The sequence below is a fragment of the Protopterus annectens genome, chromosome 2.part1 (assembly GCF_019279795.1).
Source record: "Protopterus annectens isolate FY-2018-M chromosome 2.part1, PAN1.0, whole genome shotgun sequence".
NCBI lineage: Eukaryota > Metazoa > Chordata > Ceratodontiformes > Protopteridae > Protopterus > Protopterus annectens.
In genome coordinates this window covers 632,603,847-632,628,838 of record NC_056729.1, presented here as the reverse complement: position 1 = coordinate 632,628,838, position 24,992 = coordinate 632,603,847, and positions in this window count along the sequence as shown.

The window sequence follows — 24,992 nt, the reverse complement described above, 5'->3', positions numbered from 1 at the left end:
GCTACAATCAGATAGCCAAATTTGCTAATAACAGCTCTTTCAATACCCATCACTGTCAGATCCTAAAGGAATTGGGCTGGCTTGAACTGCCAAATTTACTAATCTATAACCACCTGATCATTGCTTACAAGCTGCTCTCCCAACCACATATAACACCTTCATTAAGTAACATAATCCAACAGTACTCCTGTCCTAGGCAACTCTGCTTCACAGACAAGTTACTGTTAACAGTTACTAGAAACCACAACCATGCTGGTGACTCCCTCTACTCTTCTTATATGTCCAAAATCTGGAACTCCCTGCCTGCATCTATAACCCTGGAATCTTCCCTACCTAAATTTAAAAGGTCTATCAAAAGTCATCTAAACAACAAATGGCTATGTCCCTGCTCCACACCAGACTAACTCCAGTCCCACTCCTATACTAATGCAACTCTTGCCTTAATACATGGTCTTTTGACTCACCTGCATAAACTTGTACACCACAACAAAAGATTAAGAATATATTTGTGTTAGTTTGCTTGCTTTATTGTTGTTTATAAATCCATTAATAACTGTACCTATCTATAGCGTGACACTGAATATGTGTTCTCAACTAGATACTCTTAGTGGACCTAGTTGAAATATGTTTTTAAGCATTGTCTGTATGTCTTGTAAATTGTCTCTTTGGAGCTTTTCTCCCTGGGCCTCCACTGAAAATGGACATGTATCCAAATGGACTATCCCGGTTAACAAATGTAAAATAAAATAAATAAATAAATAAAAATTCTCCATTAAAACTCTACTTCACCACCATTAAAATTATTCAGTCAGATAACATTCAACAAAAGCCTGGCCCTTGCCAGCATGTAATCACATCATCTAATTTCTGGAGTTTTGGTACAGATGCATACATTAAATTAAAGCAGCAAGGTGGCATCTATAAGCAGACGTGATTTGCTAAGTATGCACTGTGAAATGATCCACATGGAATGTAGGTTTACAGAGTATTAAAGAGTGTTTGGAAAGAATTATGAAAATATGACATTTCCATACTTACATTATTAATGCAAAAACAGAGTATAATACTGTAATGCCTAGGGTAGTGTATTCAAGCAGAGGATGTTTGTGACAATCACATTAAAACATAGAGGGTAATGTGAAGACATTCCAAGCTATAAATGTTTGTTCTGTAAAGCAATTATGACAATTAGCAATATTTTCATATCTGCATTTCATGAAAACTGAGAAACTATCAGGTGAACAAACTGTAACATTTTATGCAAAACATTAAGACACAAAAGGATGCCATGGATGCTTGCTATAGAACACTCATAGTTTTGTAGATTATATTGTTTTGAAATATTGTCAAAAATATATGCATAATTTGCATATACTATGCAATATCATAAAAGAGCTTTCCCCTTTTATCATACATCATTAGAAAGATCTGAAACAGGTGAACAATTTACCTGCTAATATCATAAATTTATCTTGCACATTTCCAGAAACATAACTATTTGTTTGACCATAACACAAATAATTTATGGCAAATAAAATACTACTTTCCTTTTATAAATCTACCTTCTACAATCATTATCTACAGACAGACTTTTGATGCTAACAACATTCATATTTTACAAATTTTGTAACCCACATTGTTTATCAGATATTGCATACCCTATGAAGTAAATATTCAGTAGAACATTTTGGAGCAAAGCTCTCAGGTAGTAAGTGGTTTCCCGGCTTAGAAGACATCAGGAACCAAGGGGACTAGTAATGTTCAAGACTGAATGAATTAATGCACATCAGAGATTTTCTAGTTACCAAAGCAGCAGGACTCAGTACATAGCGATGTAGTACAGGGCTTTAATTTAATGTATGCATCTGTACCAAAACTCCAGAAATTAGATGATAGGACCCATTTTGTTTTCTGTCTTTATCAACATCCCTGCTAGTGATGTATGCATATGATGTCTTACTAACAGAATCAGGTATAAACTTGATAGAATTACAGCAGAAGTCCCACTTTAACTTCGTGGGGTCTATATTGAAACACTGAACGCTTAAAACAGTGAACGATGTTTCACTTGACCCTTTTTCAGTGAAAGCTGAAAATGTCGACACCTCAGAACAGCAATTTCTTTCTTAGGGAAAGAAATCTCTGTTCTAACCAAAAAAAAACAGTAAACACTTCAAAACAAATACACACGTACCTTAACCCTAACTGTACGCCCCACCTAAAAAACAATAAACAACTGAAAACAGATATGCACAATGTAACTCAACCATACATCTAACAGAAAAAAAAGTAAACATTTTAAAACATATGCTTTTAACTTAACCGTACATCTAATGCAAAAAAACAAAAAAGTAAACACTTTCATACATATGCACTTACCTTAACACACACCTTAACCCTAAGGTCAGTAATTCTTGCACATTTACGCTCGGGAGCTACACCAGACAAGGGACCACACTACACTGCAGAACACTGCAAAGCAATGAAGCAGTGAAGCAACTTCTTTCCCAGGGAAAGAATTCACTGAACAGCTGCTTCACTATTTTGTCTGCTTGCTCTTTATGTGTTGACGAAAACGTATTCGACAAAATGTGTTTTCGTCATTCTAATAGGACCCCACTTCATGTCTATTTGTAATAGGATGTTCTTCAAAAGCCTGACATTTAAAAATGAGTAGCCAATGTCAAACTTTTCTATGGCTATTTAACAATAATGGTGACTAAATTCCTAACACCACTAGACAAACCTTATTGGGGCTAACATTAGGCCCTTCACTAATCTTCAGCTTTGCAAGTCTGCACTCAAGCACACTTGCTAGTAAAACTCTAACCAATTAGAACAATTCTGCAAGTAACACACATTCTTAACCCCTACATCAATATAAGCCCATGCACAAAATGTCCTGCTTTCAAGACTGGAATATAGTCTTCCACTGTTGACTTTCCACTCAAGAATGCATTCACAGGTTATTGAAGCTGTATTTAGCAAAAGATCTAGATTTGTCCTGGCCAGGTGTATACAACAGCTGGAGTGTCCACAGAAATTACTCACAAAAAGAATGCATGGTGTGGAAAAAAGCTCTATGTGGAGCACCTCAAACTGATCTCTTTCAGGCTGTTGACAGGTGACCTATGCCTGGACTATAAAGCATCCTCAATCCAGCTGTAATGGACCTACTGCACATCCATAAAACAAACAGCATTAATACCACCGCATCCAGGGGTGTAAACCTTGCCTACAACATAAATAGGACATGCTGGATGGACAGATATGTGTCACAGAAACTCCCACTTCTTTAGAACTGGCTTCACATCCATGTGAAACAGAGTGAAACTTGGGTCAGTGGATGGGGAAACATAAATATAGCCTTGGTCTCTATTAGAGAGAGGAAGCTTGTAAATGCTCAGCTAGGCTTAAAAAATACCATGTCCTTCTTGCACAATGTAGAACTCAACACTGCAACTTACTCATAGGCTTAAATTGGATGTCCACAAATTGCAGAGCAAGCTTAGTATTGGCTGTCCATAAATTGCAGAACAAGTTTACTGTTTGGCACTCTTATATTTAGAATTATTACTCTTAGCCTTTGTCCACATTTAAAACCAAGATTATAATTCAGTGAACAAAATCATCCACTGAGAGCTTGCCAAGATTGCGACCTGCACCTAGCTAGGCCTTGTTTCAAATCTTATTCCAGCAGTCTGGAACCACCTACCATCAGAAATCAGACAACAAACCCCATTCCAAGCATTTTAGAGTGAACTCAAAGAACACAGCAAAAACAGATTCCCAACAGAAACAAAACACTTGGAAAATAAAGAAATAATCCCAACAGTGACCTGGAACACACCAGCTTTATTGACAACAAAATATTCCTTCGACTAAGTGCTTTCGCCAGTAATTGGCTTCATCAGAGTCAAAGAAACCTCTAACTACAACAGAATAAATAGTGAAAAAAATGTACAAACACTTAATTAGTTAATTGATAAGCCAATCATCAGCCATAAAATAACATTAGGTGAACCACCCTTAAAAAAAGTGCTTAGTGCATATCATTTCATCTAAAACAAATCGAAGAATCCATTTAACAATGCGTATAATACCTAGCCAAATTTAAACATATCCACTAACTTCCACAAACAACAAAATTGGTTGAAAAGTTTAAGTGAACATATTAAAAGTACTATAAAAATTTATTCCATGAATTCAAAACATTGATATATAAAAAACATGTGTATAAAAAGAACATAGCAGCAGGCAATGCTAATAAACATACCCATGCTGAAAAACCATTAGCTTTTAACTTTTGAAGTTTGAAACAATACCAAACTGTGGTTTCAGACTTATTCAAAACACTATTATATCCCCATAGTGTACCTATTGCGGATACAAATTAAACATTGTACCCAGTATAGTAAATGTGCTAAATAATGTTATTAAATCTCTGCTTTAACATGGGCATGAGGGAAATACCTTCAATAAGTCCTGGTGGTCGCGTGGGGTTTAACATCAATTGCCACCTTGCTTCTTTGCTTTCAACAAGAAGTCTGTAATCGCCACCCCTACAGTTCGGTACCACCTGATCAATAACCAAGAAAATACATTTTTTAAAATTGGGACAACCAACACTATGATTGAATAGAGCATTCTGCCCATCTTTCCTTCTAATAGCCCTAAGATGTTCTCCAGTCCTGTCCTTTAGCTTTCGGACAGTTTTTCCCACATAGAAAGTATGGCAACTGACACACGTGGCAACATAGACCAACATCGTAGTATTACAACTACATCTCCCTGGGCATGACAAAGCATAATCATGCCCATGTATTGCCACATATGGCCCATCACAAACATAGCGACAAAATTTACATGACCCACATTTGACCATCAAAGACTTGTACCGTCTTTTTTTCTTGTCCTCCAGAATGCTTTTAATGCTTTCCCCCTACTGAATACCATCGTGGGTTGAGCCCCCAACTTCGTCTTAGTGTATTCATTGAAACAAACTTGCCACAATTTTTTGGTTGTTTCAATAAGGGGGGTACACAAAGGGTTGTATTTTAAAACAAGTACATCAGATTTATCCCTTGTGGTAGTACCCACACTTTTAATACCTGATGTTAAAATAGGAGAAAAAGATGTGGACCTTTTGGAAAGCACTTCACGTTTTGTATTTAAAACCAATTTTAGGGGATAACCTCTCTCTAAAAACATCCCTACTAAAGTGTACATCTCATCCAAGAAAATCTTCTCATCACTAACCAGTCTTGATAACCTCACCATATGACCCTTAATAATGCCTTTTCTCAGATGGTGAGGGTGGCAACAATTGAAATGAAGTAGGGAGTTGGAACATTTTTTTTCCTATGTATGTTACTTTGTAGCCCCTTATCAGTGATCTTGAAATGAATGTCATGATAATCTATTTCGGTCTGGTGCCACGTGTAGGTGAATTTAAGGAAGGTAGTGGTATGATTTAAGTACTCTACAAATGTTTTAACCTCCCTCTCATTGCCTTTCCACAAAATAAGAACATCTTCAAGGAACCTATTGTACATCAGAATATTTTACATAAAGTTAGTGCAAAAAATATGGGATCTTTCCCAATGCAACAAGACCAAATTTGCATAGACAGGGGCACATTTGGCACCCATGGCAACACCAGCAATCTGGTGAAACAATTCACCTTCAAAGGTTAAATAGTTGTTCCTAAGAACCAATTCCATTAGTTCCACCAACTGGTCAATCTTTTTTCTATCTATCCTATCACATGTGAGCAAGGATTCTCTGAACCAATTTAATCCCTCATCCATGGGGAATAACCGTAAATAAATTCACCACATCAATGGTGAGAAAGGAACATTGAGTGGCACTGTTGGTATGTCTCAAGCTCTCCAGACAGTACCATGAATCCTTCAGAATATGCTCAATTCCATTGACCACACATTGGGACCCAAAATCCACAAATGCCACCAAAGGTTCAGTCTACGAACCCCTGAATTCCACAATAGGTCTAAAAGGTGGGTTGCTGGCATTTTTGTGGATTTTGGGAATCCTAAAAATGACCGGTGTAAATAGGTGGGGGACTGTCAAAAATTTTACTTCATTCTCATCTAAGACACCTTGGTATAAAGCATCCATTAAGTATAAATCAACACCAGTGTAGGCTCTATTTATTTCATTTTTTGAAACTCTATGGTATTGTGTTTGTTTCATTCAGAATCTCGTGCATCCTAGATACATAGTCTATGTGCCCCCTAATGACCCCCCCACCCTTGTCAGGCTTCATAATCCTGACATCCCTGTTTTTTGCTAAATTACAAAGAGTTAGTCTTTCCTCATGACTGAGATTGTCATGCTGTGTAAAGAAATTAGAGTTGTTATTTTGAATAATTTCTCTAAATTCTTTTTGACACATCCTTTCAAAAATATGAACTTCCATGTGATTTGGGGGAATAAACGTACTTTTTCTTTTTAAGGTTCCCATACAATCGTTAGTATTAGTGTTGACGTGTTCAGAAAAAAAATCCTAAGATTAAGTTGCCGGGTGTAAAGCTTCAAACTAATAAGAACATCAGCTATGTCAAGTTTACAAACTGGGACAAATGTAGTCCCCTTACTTAAAAGTTTGAAATGCGCTTCATTAATTGTCAAACTACTAAAATTATAAATGGGGAAACCATTGTGCACAATAACTTCACCACTCATATCATCAGAATGTCTAGATGAATTAGCAAAACCAAAATTCTCTGAGTTATCCATGGTACCAAAGTCAAAACCATCAGTCCCAAGACATAGGCCTGAACAGTTGAAGTCATCTAATATCTGTTGTTGGTTTGCCTCTGGTACTTTTTGTGGTTGTAATAGTTCCTGCGCTGGTTGTGACCATTGTATTGGTTCCAAGACTCGCCCTGCCTCTGGTTCTTTAACCTCTCCGATCTCCTCAGAGGGGGCGGTTGTTCCAAAAAATGGTCACCATCAGAATTGTCGTTGTCCAAAAAATAACCCTCCTCATAGTTGTCACTTTGTTTGTGACTAGTAACATTGTCATTCGAGTGAGTAAACCTAGAGTATTTTGTGGGGTATACACGTTTGTTTTTGTAGTCAGCTTGATCTCTTGCCAACTTCTTACATTTAATGTTAACATTATTTTTGACAAAATCGTCAACATTTTTAAGTAGTTTTTAGTAGTGGGGGGTATATCATGGCAATAACAGATCATTCACAATGTTAGAATATAAAGCATTCATTTCTTTTTCCACTACTGCCAGCTTGCTATGATTGTTTCTAATAACAATGTCTAAAAGCGCCAAACCTGTTTTGTCAAACAGCTCGACCAGTTCACCAAACGTGCTGGATTCTTGATGTATAGCAGATGGTAACTTCCACAATCTCAACCCTTTAGGCACTTGCTTAAGTGCCAAAGATTTACTGAGGAATGCGATGTCCAACTGAAGTGCTCTGAATTTCTTACACACAGACTCAAAGTTGAAAAGTTGTTTTTGCAAAGTAGGTCTGTCGTCTGACCCACCATTGCCCTAGGGCCTATACAAACCTAGCCACAACAATTCCTTGGCCATTTCTTCCCACACTATTTACTTCCCAGGACCCCTGTCTAGCAGGGCAACTGACGTGATCCCTGGGGTGAATTTCCTTTCTCCCATCCAGTCATCAAGGTTCCTTTTGAAAAGGTTTCGGCTATCCAGCCTTGATTAGTGAAAAAGCATTTGTGGTTCTAAATGATTCATGAATATTTATAGAAATTACCAACCAATGAAAACATTGTTTAGTCCATCCCAAACTCAAATTTGCAGTCACATTCAAATCACTGTTTAGCCTTAATATAATAGAGGCATTATAAACATAATAATAGTACATCAAATGTCTGATACAGATTTTACCAAAAATACAGCATATAGTAATGTTTTATGTTGTACATAAATTTGATGTTATACAGACTCCTGATGAGAAAATCTTTAGAGTTGCATTCAGAGTATTATCATACACTGTAAGCAAAGTGGAAAATCCACAGAAACATATGAACATGGGGTGTGTTAATATACAGTCTATTATCAAAATAACACTAAAGTGTAAATATATGATATAATTTTGAATCAAAAATATAATATATAACTAGAACATTGAATATTCAATAACAGATACATAACCATACATAATAGACAGTCTCAACACAAAAATGCAATTTTTGGTCAACCAGTAGGGATTAACAATGGTACGTAATATTGAGACCCACATAATAATTTTACAAAAATATTTTTTAGATATCAGGAAAACCATATGATATAAAAATACATTAGCGTATGGCGAGTTATAATAGCCCTATACATAGATTCTATTGCCTGCCACCAATAGGCTTTAAAAATGGCAACATACATATATAAGGCCCTCATCGTTATTTGGCACATATATACAAATAGTATTTTATTTGAAATATGTCAACATGCATAGCTAAGTCATGAACAATAACAATGTTAATTGTATAATAAATCACATGGATGAAGGGCCCATATCTTGGTTCTATAAACATAATTCTTGACTATATACATATATATTCTTCCTGGATTTTATACATGTCTTGTGTGTATTATGGTTCCAGCATGTGTTATACCATTTACCTTTCATATATTATAGGTGGTCATTAAGACCCGGGGGAAATAAAGCCCCAAGGTGAATGATCCAATATTTTTCTTTATGGTTCAAAATACTATGCCAACCCTGTTGATTGCTCCTATCACCAGTAATTTTATCAATAATCATGAACATAAATCTAGCATTGGTATGTTTCAAAGTGTGTCTATAGAGAGCATTAGTCTCTTTTTTGTTTTTGATATCACTTTTATGTTCATTCATTCTTACTCTAAGTGATCGTGATGTTTGCCCTACATAGAATGCTGAACATTGACAAGTAGCTAAATACACAACCCAGCTACTGCTGCAGTTACCGAAGACTCTCAGATCGTATACTCTACTTGTATTGGCACTAGTGAATTGTTTCAATTTACTAACCTGGTTACAAGATCCACAGTGCCCACATGGAAAGGTGCCCAAAAGTTGGTCTCCAGTCACGGTCATCTGTTTCTAAATTGCACCCCCACTTTCTTTGTGTTTATAGTGGGAGAACAGGGCACCCGGCGTCTTGCCCTGTCTATATGAGAACTGACATTTAGGTCCCAAAATCTTTCTCAATTCTTCATTTGCTAAGAGTATGTTCCAATTAGAATCCAAAATGTTTCTGATTACATTATGATTTCGTCCATATGTAGTAATAAACCTCAGTGTAGGCTCCACCCCTGTGGTTTTGTGTTTTTTGTATTGTAATAACATGTTCCTGTCTTGATTTACAGACCATGCACTAGCTGTGAGTATGTCAAATTAGTTATATCCCCTTTCCAAAAATCTTTTCTGGAGATCCAATTTCGCTTCCTCAAAATCATTTTGAGAGGAACTAATGCATTTAATCCGCAAAAATTGAGATTTTGGTATATTGCAGATGGTGTGGCGTGGGTGCATGCTGGAAGCATGGAGCAAGGTGTTGTATTGTGGATATTTCCTATATGTCTTAGTACTTAGGGTATGATCATCATTCCTATAAACCGTAACATCCAAAAAGTCAATGATGTCCAAGTTATATGTTACTGTGAACTGAATACTCCATATATTGTGATTCAAATATTCCACAAACTCTTGTAAATATATAGAATCTGCAGGCCACACCATCCAGCAATCATCCAAATATCTACGCCATATGTCAATTTCAACCAAATATAGATTATGTAATGGGTTGTAAATCATGCAATCTTCAAAGTATGACATAAAAAGATCTGCATATATGGGGGCAAAAGATGTCCCCATAGCAGTACCTTGAAGTTGCCAATAACACTCCCCTTGAAAGTAGAAAACATTCTTGTTAAGCACATGTTCAGCCATACACACAAGTAGTGTATTGAATCCTGGTGGATATAAACCTGATTGTTCCAACCAGTATTGAAGTGCCTGTAAACCCACCCAGTGAGGTATGCTGGTGTATAGAGATTTAACATCCAAAGTGCACATAAGCCAATGTGGTTCCAATTGAATATTTTCTATATTTTGGAGAAACTGCGTAGTGTCCTGCAATCGGGCCCTGACCACTGTAAGTAATGGTTTCAAATGTTGTATCAAGAACACTGATAAACGTTCTGTAAGGGACCCGATACCAGACACAAGGGTCTTCCAGGTGGTTTGGAAATGGATTTGTGTATTTTTGGTAGCAGATATAAAATTTGTTTTTGGGGATCTGTTACTAATAAATGTTTGACCGTGTTATTAGTAATGATTTCTTCATCTTCTGCCAAACTCAGGAAAGTGTCTATCTCTTTTTTAAAGTTAGGGGTTGGATCAATGGCCATATGCATGTAACATCTGGTATTTGAGAGCTGTTCCTGACCTTCATTCAAATAGTAACCCATATTCATAACCACAATCACCCCTCCTTTGTCTGCTGGTAATATAGCAATGTTATGATTGTTTCTCAGTTCCTCTAAAGCCATTTTTTCAGATAAAGAAATGTTTTGACCCATAATATGAGATTCCATATGTGGAAAATGTAAATCCCTGAGGACTGTTTGTTGAAATGTAGATACATGCTTGTTCATTCGAGGTTGGAATTCAGATTTCCGAAATCTGAATTCATTAGATCTTTCAGATGATTGAGAGGTTTGTTCTGAAAAAAAAAAAAACAACAGTTTTAGATTCAAGTTATGACAAAAATTAATAACATATGATACAATATTGTATTCATTAGAAAAAAAGCCTGGTACAAATCCAAGACCTTTATTTAGTAACTTTTCTTGTACATCTGTCAATGCCACATCCAACAAATTCAAAACATTTTTGTATTCATTGTCAGTTATCTCAACAGTGTTTGTATCAGTCCCTCTACAGAATCTGTTCTGCTTCCCATGTTTATGTTTGCTGCCACCCTGCCGCCTTTTTCTACATCTAAAGGGTGTGTCGAGTTGGACTTTTTGCACATAGGTGACTCCTGGGGCTGGACACTTTCATTATCCATATAGGAGGATTCCTCCACTGATGTGCTTGCAAAGGATCTATCATTAGATTTGAGAATGGGCCTGGGTCTCTTTCTAGTTCTGCCCCTTGCCGTCCCCTGGCTGGTATCCATAAATCTAACCGACCTATGTGATTCAAATGGGTGTCCCCTTTGGTAATCAGTGATATCCCTGTTGAATGTTTTAATTTTCCTCTCCCTTGTTTGTTTCTCATAGTTTGCCAATTCCTTTGACAGCTTGGTCACTGAGTCTTCATATATGGATAATGATTCATATTTCTTACATTCCTCACAGACTACTTTAACTTCCGACAGGTTAATATCAATCATTCTCTCATAATATGAGGCAAGAATTTTGACAAACATCATGGACGCTTGTTGTAAAGCAGTATTCCATTCTGTGGTTAGTCTCTCTTCAGATCTACCAACCAATGGCTGTCAATGTATTCTCAGACCCCTAGGGGCCATATCCCTATTAATATATGCACGAAATAATCTAAGGTGCCAAATATTGGCTCTAAGGTTTTTTAAACCTTTGCTTAAGTTGTTAAAAGCCACATCACAGCCATCTGATGGATTGTTAATAGTGTCATTCAGATTACTGCCTGAGATGTTGTCTATCCCAAAGACACCTTTGTCATCCTGATTGGCACATAATCCTTGAAGAATTTTTTCCAAATCCATTTGTATATGTCGGTATCTAAAATGTATAATAAATTGGCCAAATCAATATATTAGGCCAAGAAATATTGAACAAGCTGCCAACTAAATCAGCCACTTTTTAATCAATTTCTAATGTAAGGAAACAAATGTAGAAAAGGGTAGATCACTGCTACCAAAGAGCTAATATACTATGATTAAGGATACCAGTCAGGGAACAACAACGTGTCCAAATCCAAAAGAGAGCAAGCCTAAACTGATAGCACATAAGTTTCACGTTAGTTACTATTCCCAATATTATCCATATAGTATCAGAAAATCAGTGTTTCTATAACAAACAGAAATCACATGACATTATGCGCCATGTCTGAAAACTGTATACAGTAAATTTCAATACCCATGTGTTTTAGATTAGGATGTTAACAAAATAATCAAATCTCAGGAGATTAAGATCTTCTCTAGTTATACATAAGTTCTATATAGATATTCTGTCCATAAAAATAAGGCATATCCAAAATATAACATGGAATACTGCACAGGAAATAACTAGTAGATAGCTTCAAGATTCTAACAATTCAGCTATATAATTTTCTTGTTTAATTTTGTCTTCTAAAAAATCTATGCTTATATATCATAAGTTATTCAATTTATACAATATAAACAACCAAGGTAGAAGACAGTAGGTTAAACACACTTGCATATTATTTTCTGTTGTAATTGTATAGACCCGTCTCTAGATTTTGAGAAATCTCACTCTTCCCTGTATAATTGGTCTATTAGTAACAGCAATATTCTTGATTGTTAATGGAATATATAAAACAATGTGACTATATGATATTCACAATAATTGAATGAATGTAAATACATCATCAAATTTTTGTTATATAACAATTTTCAACTGTTTTGTGTATGTATGTGTCCTGTGTCCCTAAGTCTCTTATCACACAGTCTCTTATACATAGTGGGCACTGTAGATGAGTTATAATACTGTGGGTTTATTATATGCCTCTCAACCATACAACATTAAAAAAAAAAAAAACTCACTTCAGCCTTCATTCAGAACCAGCCACAAAATACTACCTGAACACTATAATTCACAATTCCTTTTCTGGCAAGGAGGGCAGGATGTCAGTCAGGGAGAAGAAGAGAGAAATGTGAGACAAACACACAGATAGTTTATTATTTAGTTATACTTAGACATCTATGCATGCAACTGCATGTGCATGGAGTTCCAATTCCTTTTTCTATTATTGCATCAGATTATCTCAAGCTACTAGTATCCGAGCAGCCTGAATGAAAGTGGAAATAGTAAACAAAATGTACAACCATTGGAGCATTTTTTTAAATTTAATTAAAGTCTTTTTATAGCATATACTTGCCATTTCTCATCAGTTTGTGGATGGCTAGGAAGTATTATGGTTTTGAGTGAAATTGATTCTTGTGACTAATTTAACAGTACATTTTCATTAAACTAGTCTTCATATAGAAATTGCACAAATACAAGTGCACAAGTGTTCAAATAGTACAATGCAATATGCAGTTCACTCAGTAATTATTTCCAGAAGCTGCTGCAACTATAGAGTAATAAAGGTAGTACATCTGGCTTTGCATCTTGCTCAGGCATGCTATGGCTCCTGCGATGTGAGGCTTATTTTACTTCGTTCTGGAAAATAGAGAGTTCACTATTAAGACAGTGACATGTACAAGGTTAAATGTATCATTTTCTGATGGTAATGGGTAGTGAATTCTCTATTTAATATCTGCCATTTAGAAACCCAGTGAAGAACTTACTCCTACACATATTTTTAGGTCCTAATCAAGTCCTTTAAAAGCTTCTATGCTCTTTCTTGACAGTGAAACCAAACACTCTGATCTGTTGATAAAGGGTATCCACAAAATGTAAATGTAAAATGTTTTCCACTGTTTTCCAATCTGTAAAAGAACTGAACTACTTTTAGTGGCAAGTTTACAGATGCAAGTATAACAGAGGTTTATGACATGAATTCTACTAATGATTTTAATGTAGTCTTTTCAAAAATTTTGGAGCACAGACCTGCCAAATTCATTATTAATAATGTAATATTGGCTCTTTGATGCAACAGTAGAACTGCATACATGGTCTTGAGTTTATGTGTGTGTCTGTGTGTGTGTGTGTGTGTGTGTGTGTGTGTGTGTGTGTGTGTGTGTGTGTGTGTGTGTGTGTGTGTGCCTGCATGTGTGTGCATATGTGTGTGTATGTGCATGCATGTGTGTGTGCGTGTGCATGTGCGTGTGCGTGTGTGTGTGTGTGTGTGTGTGTGTGTGTGTGTGTGTGTGTGTGTGTGTGTGTGTGTGTGTGTGTGTGTGTGTTTGTGTGTGTGTGTGTGTTTGTGTGTGTGTGTGTGTATAAGGATGAAATAAATTGGGCAATTATTATTTTATAAAAGTTTGATATATGTGGTGCTGGATAAATTGGTTATCTGTTGATTAAAATTACTGACCCTGCTGCCATTTTCTCACATTAAACAGTAATTGTTCTGGCTTTACATGAAGCATGATGGAATATTTTAATATGGCTACTGTTTATAAGTTGAAATACATTGCTGTGGCACATCACTATCATTATACTATAATGGTTGGAAACAGAATCCTACTACTATGCATGCACATTCTCTGTATAATAGAGGTTCCTAAAATTTCTTCTTATTTGCTCAAAATGTACAGTCATCATCCTGGATTTGAAAGACTAATACAAACCTGTGTGAAGCAAGCTGTTTTGTGTTGCTGTGGCTATGTTTTCTCTGAAACAAAGTTAAAATACAGCAATGTTGCCATTCCTTTCAACCACTATCAGAGATCAGAATGATGAAAAAATTTGGCAGAACTTGAAAAGTGATGCAAAAAAAGACAACTGAAGTACAGTACAGTACAGTACAGAAAATATGTTGAATAATGCTTATAACCATCAATAAACAATGGTAGAAAATGGACACATGACAGGAAAAACTATGGCAGCGTCCTGTGTTGAAATGAACTAGGATGTCGTTGGGATCTGCTACAGCAAGTTCCAAAATATGTAGACTGAATAGCCAAAAGATCAGACCTATATATATTAAGTCTCAGATGCTATTTCTTAGAATATTCCCATTTCTCTGAGGTATGTCAATCTACAAGTTGGTATATATAAGTTTAGGGGAGGGCGCAGAGAGGGTTTGCTCCCATGCAAAAAAAAAAAAAAAGTTTAAAGAAGAAGAGCGACTTTTCAAGATTTGTTCTTCTCCTGTGTTTCAGGTCTTTTTTCACCTTGTTGGCACTTGGCATTTTCAGTGCCAACAAGTAGGAAGCAATGTAGGGTTATATATGATGTAGGAAAGAGGAAAAAAGCAATGTGAATATGGAATAATTCTTGCATGTGTATTTGTTTATGAAATGCAAATATTTTTGATCATTAAAATATCACAGACAAGTGTCTTTTACTGAACATGTTATGAAGTACACAAATCTAAGTACTGGGATACCAGTGATGGTGGCACAAAGGCATGAAAACCTGGCTCTAGCCAGGTGACCTGGGATCAGTTAAAGACTCAGTCACTTCATTGCACAAGCAGGGGAGAATAGATGTGTCTATACTAAGGGGGAGGGGATAATCTCCTGAGTGGATTTCTTGCTGAGTTCTGTAGCAGGAGAGCCTTCAAAGAGAGTGGGCTAGGCATGTCAGATGGCTGCAGATGTTTGCTTGCTCTGGACCGGGGATGGACCCCTCCTTGAGTCACTTCTCATAGCCTGTCTGACCTACTAACATACTGGAGAGAGAGGGAAATAGGGCTCAGTAAAAATCCTTGGGCATGTATTTCAGAATGATACTATAGGTGCCTGACTTGTCTCCCGTTCCCTCACATAGGTCTCTAATTCCCTTTTTAATCCACTGTCAGCCACACCCATGGAACAGAACTAGCCAAAAAGGTTTACACTGCCTCCATCTCTATGGATTTCCCTTCCCACTTTTCCGGTGGCAATATCTGGGTGTAGTATCAGACAAGAAAGTGGTGATATAGAAGTAGTCACCATGTAAGCTGATGGGCAGCTGTGTCAAGGGATGTTAGGGTCAATATCCCTTCAGCCTTCAATGAGAAGCACAACAGTGTCTCAGTGATTTGCTCACCCCATTTTAGAACATAACACCATTTAACAACATACCCAAAGAAAGAAATTCAAAACTTCAGTGGTGTTCATTTAGAACACTGAGACCTCGGCACAACCCACCAGTCAATTAGAACAATATTGATTGGTATGGCATGACTAGAGCTAGACAATGACAGCACACTGCTGTAGTACTGCAGATAGATGAGTACAGGGAGTCTGGATGTGAGGTTTCCAGCTCATGCCCATCTCCTAATCTTTGCCTGCTGGGCTAGCATGTATCAAATCTCTCCTGTTCCACAGCTTTGTTTATCTAAAGCCCTACCCTATGTGTGTACTGCCTTTATTTCTTTTAATAGCTATTTCATCCAAAGTCTGTCTTACTCATACACTCACTTAACTTCTACTGTAACTACATTCCTTTCTCTATCATTACTCCTAATTGCTACATGCTCTTAGTCTTCTTTTATGTTTTACTTATTTATTTTACTTTGTTAACTTACTTGGAGTGCTGGTCCATGGACCCTGTTCAGCCATGACCAAAGGCCCAAATGTAACTGAGCATTACTTAAACAATATGCACATGTGATGACAATGACAGAACATAAGTTACAAAAAAATCACATACAATTTTCAAACATCACAATAAATCAAAAACATATTCAGATTTAGAAGCTGTAGCATATGCATTTGTTTCATTACATATAAGTATATATATATTTCACTTTATAATCATGGAATACCGAAAGGTCTAATTTCAGTATCTCGAGACCATAAAGTCAAATCCACAAAACACTGACAGCCCAAAACCGTGAAACTTCAAATCGTGAACACAAACCATACATCAGACCACACATGCACCACAATACCCACACTACAAAAAAAAAACCACACACACACACACACACACACACACACACACACAAACATAACACCACACATCTACAAACCTACACTACATATAAGCAGGGGTCGAGCCCCCTTGCACCCCCCCATGTGGGGGGCTGTGATCCACACCCCCCCAACTTATCCTACTTATATATACTAACTCCGAGATCACACAAACAGAAAAAAACAGTAAACTCACACCCAGACAGTCTACAGTCCTACACACACACACACACACACACACACACACACACACACACACACACACACACAAACACATATCAGACATATAAAAACACCACCACATCCAACACTTAAACACTCATACTTTTACCTGCCTACCCTAACCCACAAGTACAACTTACAAACACACTCACATACACTCAAACACGTACCCAAAACCCTTACAAAACACTCACTTACTTTAAATTCCACCTAAATCCACACACTACACCGGACACCATCCACACAGTACACTACACATCATGCAACATAAAGCCATAACCACAAATTCGACTTGGTCATATTTGAGATTGTGCACTTTCTCTATTTTGAAGATTCGACTTTATGGTCTCAAGATACTGAAATTCGACTTTTCAATATTTCAGGATTATAAAGTGAATATATATATATATATATATATATATATATATATATATATATATATATATAAAAAAACAGAATATTGGATATCTAGTTGTTGGAGGCAGTGCAGTATCTTCATTATACTCCTGTTTAGAAATGTGCATCTTTGTTTAATTGATGCTTAGGTGATACCTAATCAGTCTTTGTCTGTTTGGGTGCATCTGTACTCCTTGCTTATATCGTCAAAGATGTTTGACTGCAGTCTTCCTTACATCTACTAATGCTGCATACATCTTTTATATGTGACTGTAATGTCTACTTTTGTCTGTTTTATGTATATATGTACATATTTGTTATGTATATGAGTGTATAATGGTTCATTTTTTTGGTTTCTTCCTTATTAAATAGTTGCTGCGTTCACTACAGAATTGCTACCTGCACATTTTTGAATGTTAAGTACTATCCTGCACTATATATCCATTTGCTGTCATGCTTTATCGACTCGAATACCTTCAGCAGAAAGAACAATGGCAGGATTATGTATCTGTTTTTTGACGATAAGTATGCACTGTATTTAGCTCAGCTGGCCAGCTCCATGACATAAAAATGGACAGCACAGTGGTGCAGTGGTAGCATTGTTGTCTCACAGCAAGAGGTTCTCTTATTTGATTTTCAGCTAGAGAACCTTCTGTGTGGAGTCTGCATGTTCTCCCTGCATTCTTGTGGGTTCCCTCCAGGTGCTCCGGTTTCCTCCCCCATTACAAAGACATACATCTGAAGCATTTCACCCCGGGCCTCCGCTGAAAATTGGCTTTGCCTCAAGTCAGACTTTCCTGGTTAACAAATGTTAAATAAATAAAATCTGACCATAATCCCAGATTACCCCTCTTATAGTACTAGTCTGAGCACTGAAAGGGGTGGCCAAAAAGTATGAGAGTGAGCAGTATGATGTAGGAAAGGAAAAAAAAAAAACAATGTGAGAGATTAGGAGGAAAGCTTGTAGAATACCTGAATGAAAAACAAGTGTTGTCAGCACTGGAAAAGAATACTTTATTATTCCTTTAGAAATATTTATGCACTTTGTGAGTTTCGATGAACTCCTTGTTAATCCCATTTTCACAAGTGACTTCCTAAGTATACCTAATTTCAAAAATGTTTAGAATAACATTAAAGAATTTGTTACTGCCATATGATTGTGCATGTACAATACACCACACATGCCTACTACTTGCCTTACTTTTTTGATTGTACACAGCTCATACCTAATGTTGCATTTGTCTATTCGGAATCTTACATCTAGCAAAATGACTGCTATTATCTATCATTTTATGCACACAAATATATCTATACACATACACATAAACCACTCATTCCTCTCATAACATCTTCCCTATTTCCTTAAACAACCTCACAACTTTAAATAGTTCCATGTTATCTTAAACACGCTCAATATAATATTTACTAAACCATTTCATGTGTGTAATGCTTACATCTCTGTCCTAGCTAAATGTGGAATTTGGTGATGATTACAGAATTTGCCTGACAGGATGGAACCTGGAAGTGGAAGACACGATGGTAAGGAAGAGGCTGGATGTTCCATGTATCCAAGAGAAAAGAAGAAAGGGCAGAACAGCAAAGCCACTTTACGTGGGATCCAGAGTTTACTACTCAGGAGGAGGACATGCTAGAAACGGTGTGGGAACTGCTGTGCAGGAGAGGTTTTAGAAGACAGTGAGGGTTGTCATCAGAATTAGTGACACACTTATGGCAGTCAGACTGCAGTCTAATGATAGGCCAGTATTAATAATCTCAACCTGTGCCTCTCAGCAAGTTTATAATAGCAAAGAAACAGTGTGCATTCAGACAGCAGTTGCAGGACAACATGAATTGCTATTGATAATGAGTGAGTTTAATGCACATATTGGGACAGGTAGAAGAGGATATTAGGACTGCCTGGGTCCACATGGGTGGGACAACATGAATAAAAAAGGAGTGGCCATTTTAGTCTTCTGTCTGACAAATGGCTTGCTAGTAACTAAGACTGGTTCAGAAAGAGACACTTTCACAAGATCGCATACAAGAGTGGACAACATGTAACTGAGGTAGACTTCCTCTTAGTAAGGAAGAGAGCACTGGGGTAGGATCAGTGAACACAAAGTCATCTCCAGTGAAACAGTTGTCCCACAGCGTAAATCACTGGTTGACACAATCATTTGCAAGCAGTGGTTAGAGAAGGCACTAAGGTCAACAGAGACCAGGCTGAGGACCTGGAAGTTGACAGGAGAGAAAACACATTTCATGAAATTACTCTAGCACCACAAGAAGTAGAAGAGGAAAATGGGGGAGATGAAGAAGAATGGCAGCGCCTCAAAACAGCATGCGTGAGGACTACAGAACAGATATGTGGCCAAGCCAGGTAAGGAAATAAGGTACATAATGAAAGCTGGTGGTGGAATGCAAAAGTCCAGCAAGTCATCAAAAAAAGGAGTACAGACAAAGTGAGAAATAGAAAAGATGGGCCAGGCTAGAAATGAATACTGGCTGGTCAACTCAACAAAGAAGCTGAAAAAGGAGTTGTAATACCAATTAACAGGGCATCAGAAGCACTCTACCTGCTTCTAGAAAGTAAGTTAGTAGCTGGAACAAATAAACTATATCAGGTTGCAAGGCAAATGCAAAAAGATAAAGAAGATAGTCAAACATGCTTAATATGGGATGTATGCTCACCAGCATGCAGGACATCAAGGGCAGCTAGGAGTACTTCCAGCTGCTTCTGAAAGAAGAAAATCCCACAGAAGCTGCACTGCCCCAGACACAGCCCACAATGAGAGGAGAGGAGGAGCCCACCACTGAAGAAGTGAAAACAGCACTAAGGAAAAGTATGTCAGGAAAAGCAGCAGGTTCAGATGAGACCACAGCAGATATGATACAGATGCTGGGTGAAATAGTGGAGAAATGTATACTGAGGGTACCCATAGCAGTGTGGAGAGATAGGCGTATCCAAGTTGAGTGGAGAATAAGCATAGTGCTGCCAGTGTTCAAGAACAAAGGAGATATTCACAACTGTGGGCAGCACAAAGGTAGGAAACTCCTGACACATTGCTTGAAAGTTCTGGAGAGGATGACAGATAAGTGGATATACAGAGTAGTAAAAAGTAAGATGGGAGATGGATTTTGATCAGGATGCAGCACAACTGATCCAATGATTGCAGTGAGACAAATAGCTGAAAATAAGCTAGAGATGAGGAAAGAGTTCAACTGGTCATTCCTAGAATTGGAGAAAGCACATGCCAAAGTTCCAAGAAAGCTTATTTGGGTAGTCCTATGGTGGTTCAATGTCCCAGAAACATTGTTAGAATGACTGCAAGCTAGGTACAAGGACCCAATGACTGAAGTACTAATAGTCTTCAGTCTTACTGAGGGGCTCAGAGTGGGAGTGGATGTGCATTAGGGTTTAGCTCCGAGCTCACTGCTGTTCATACTGATGATCGTCTACATTAGCAAACAGGTCAGAGGGGAGAGATCAATAAAGTTGCTATATGCAGACGATGTGGCATTACAGGCAGACTCTTTGCAAGAACTTCAGCAATGGATAGAAGATTGCAATGCAACATTGAAGGTAGATGGGATGGAAATGAATACAGATAAGACAGTGACAATGATAACAAATAGGGGAATTCAGCAGAAGCTGAGAAGTGAGGTAGAAGGGAAGATAGTAGAACAGGTTATCAGCTTCAAGTATATGGGCGGAGTGGTTGACGAGAAGGGAACTCTGAATGAAGAGGTCAAGGCTAGAATTAGAGGGGTTGCAGCCAGCAGGCACAGAGCATCAGGTATAGTGCATGACTGAATTAAAGAAGCTAAAAAGTAAGATGTACAAAACAGTGGTGTGACCATTACTACTGCATGGTACAGAAACCTGGGCAGTAATGGCGGAGCAGGTGAGGAAGCTAGACATAATAGAAATGAAGTGCCCGAGAAAGGTGATAGGATGCACACTGTGGGACAGATGAAGAAATGAAGACATTAGAGCAGAAGCCCAAGTAGCTCCAATTGCAGAGAAGGTCAAAGAGAACAGATTATGGTGGTTCGGGCACATGTGCAGAAAAGCAGAAAACAATCTGGTGAAGAGGATTTGGGATAGATAGAAACAAGGAAATTGGAAATGAGGGCATCCAGCAAAGAGGTGATTGAATTGTGTGACAGTCAGGCATGACAAACAACTGCCACCTCATGACATAACACAAGCAACGCATAGATCACAAATTCAGTGTGCAAATCAGTCACAGCCCTTAAGGCCAAACACAATGCCAGACACACTTGTCATAGGTGACTCCATAGTCAGACATACTGACGTCCCACTCACCAGACTGAACAAGGAGAGGGTCACAGTAAGCTGCCTGTCAGACGCTAGAATCCGCCAGATAACACAAGCACTCTGGTCACTCCACAGCAAGTACAAGTATGACTCAGTCATTGTCCATGCCGGTGTGAATGACCTGAGACGTACCTCCCTGGACTACATGAAAAGAGACATAAAGGAGCTCTCAGATTATGTAGCCCAGGCTGGTATGACCCTGACCCTGAGCAGTATCCTACCTTCACCAAGAATGATGCCACAATACAGAGACAAAATGATCAGTTTTAATAATCGGCTTAATTTCTGGTGTCATTCTAAGGGGATCCAATGTCTGTCTGCCTGGAATGACATGCTTGACAAGCCACGCTTCTTCGCAAGGGACGGCTTGCACCTGTCACCCCTGGGTTTCCGGATATTGGCAAAGGCTCTTGCTACCCCCATAGTGCCTTTTTTAGACAAGGCTCAAATTCTAAACCCACTGCCCTAGAAAACAATAATGGAAAAAAAACTAAGGGTAATGCTGCTCAATGCCAGAAGTCTAAATCTCAAGATGCACGCCCTCGAAGCCCTCCTCAGTATAGAGAACATCGATGTCTGTGCTGTGACTGAAACCTGGTTCAAGGCTCCTGAGAGCACCCCGGCACTATCAGGTTTTACCTCATATCATGCGTTCCGGCCCCAAAACCCGGACAGTACCACAAAAGGAGGGGGTGTATCCATATTCATCAAGGATACCCACACCTCCAGGCTGGTGGCAACTCACGAAGCATCAGAGACCATTCAGGTGCAATTAACCATAGGCAAAACTGCTCTACAGTTTGTAGCATGTTACAGGCCACCCTCTCAAACTCAGGAACCCCACACAGACTTCCTGAAGACACTGGAGAGTATAAATGTCTCTCCAAACACCATCATATTGGGTGACTTCAACTACCCAAACATAGACTGGGAAAATTACTCAAACCCCAATACCCTAGCCCAAAGGTTCCTGGAGTTCATAAACTCAAATGCTATGGAACAACTTGTCACCATTCCCACAAGAGGTGAAAATATACTAGACCTGATCATCACAAACATGGGGACAAAATGCTCCACACCGGAAGTATATCCCTCATTGGTGAGATTAGACCATAAACTAATCTCACTGGAGATCCACATCCCGCCCCCACCCCCAACAAAAAAGACCACAGTGAAGAACTTCTCAAAAGCCAACTTCACACTGGTGTGGTATCCTTCAAGGCCCCTGAGCCATTGGAAACCACAACCCACGCTGCTGAATCCCTTACAAATGCTTTCTACGAGCACCTCCAGGATTGCATGGATCAAGCAATCCCAAATAAAATCAAGACCCTTTCCACCAAAGGCAAGTGCCCGATCTGGTGGACCCCAGCCATAAACAAACTTTACAACAAGAGGAGAAAGCTACTACAAGATAGAGCAAAATCCCTAAAAGGGAAGACATCTCTGATCAATACTAGTAAAAAACTACGATCACTCATAAAATCATCCAAGGCCAATTTTGAGAGAAAAATCGCCAAGGACTCAAAAGACAATCATAAGGCCTTCTTTAGCTATGTTAGAAATCTGGGTGGAAACTCCCAGATATGCTCAGAATTAGTCCAAAATGATACAAAAATCACTGAACCCACAAACATTGCAAACATACTGGCAGACAGGTTCAGTGAAAATTTCTCCCCTCCCTCCCCCCCCCAAGGAGAAATATCTATCCCAGCAGAGTGTAGCCTCCCCATCATCTCAAATGCCCAGGTGAGAGCTGCTCTCTCTAAAGCTAAAAACACAGCATCAATGGGACCGGATGGTGTCCCCGGCTGTGTGCTACATGAACTCAATGAGGAACTAAACCCACACATAAGGCTGCTGTTTAATCTTAGCCTTACCACAGGATACGTACCCAAAGAGTGGCGTACGGCAACTGTGGTCCCACTCCACAAAGGCGGTGCTTCTACGGACTCGGTAATTACCCCATAAGCTTAACAAGCCTGGTCTGCAAAGCTATGGAGAGGATCATAATGGAACTCATAAATAAAGACATAGGGGACCTACAGACATTGGATCCTACCCAATTCGGCTTTGTCAAGGGAAGATCATGCCTCTTGAACTTGGTCGACTTTTTTGAAACAGTCACCAAGGCCATTGATGAGGGTAAGGCAGTTCACACAGCCTACCTTGACCTTGCAAAAGCTTTCGACACAATACCCCACTCGGGTATCATAGAAAAGCTCACCAGCTTAAATGTAAACCCATATGTCACAAGATGGGTTGCAAACTGGCTCAAGGACAGAACCCACAGGGTTAGAGTTGCTGGTGCCATGTCAGACTCCAAGCCGGTCACAAGCGATGTCCCACAGGGCTCAGTCCTGGGCCCCCTCTTGTTCAGCATCTACTTTTCAGAAGTGCAGGCAAACATAGGAGGATTGTGGCTGACAAAGTTTGCGGATGACTGCAAACTGGGCCATAGTTGAAAATCCATCAGACACAGATATCCTTCAGAGAGGTCTCATAGAAATGGATAACTGGTGCCAGAGCCATGGCCTTAAGCTAAACACCAAAAAATGTATAGTCATACCCTTTGGTAAAAACAAGGTAACCCCAAGTTACCACATAGGTGGCAATCCATTAAGCACAGAAGAGGTTATCAGGGACCTGGGGACCCAAGTTGACAGTAACCTTTCTTTTGACACTCACATTGCCAAAGTGGTTAGGAGGACCTTCTACATTGCCCACCTGATTATGAAGGGATTCACATCCAGATCAAGGGAGGTCATTGCTCCCCTGTACTCTTCACTTATCAGACCATTGATTGAGTACAATGCCCCATTCGGAATGTATCTTACCCGACACCTGCAGCAATTGGAAAGACCCCAAAAGTTCCTCACCAAAAGGATAAAGGGGCTCAAAAATATGCCATATGCTGCCCGACTGAAGAAACTCCCGCTCTATTCAGTCGCATACCGTCTGCTCAGAGGTGACCTGTGCCTGACATACAAGGCCATGTCCAACCCGGAATTAATGGACATGCTCCACCTAAAAAAATCCAAATCCACCAGAGCCACAAGAGCAAGAGACTTAAACCTCAACACGGATATAAATAGGACATGCTGGAGGGACAGATTCATCACCCAGAGACTCCCTATGCTGTGGAACAGAATCCCGGTCCATGTGAGACAGAGCACCTCGCTGGCTCTGTTCAAGAGGAATCTTGACCAGTGGATGGGAGATCGCAGGTTTACCCCGGGGATCATCTCTGTATCACTGCTGGACAGAGGCACGGCAAACTAATGGGTATAGTATTTT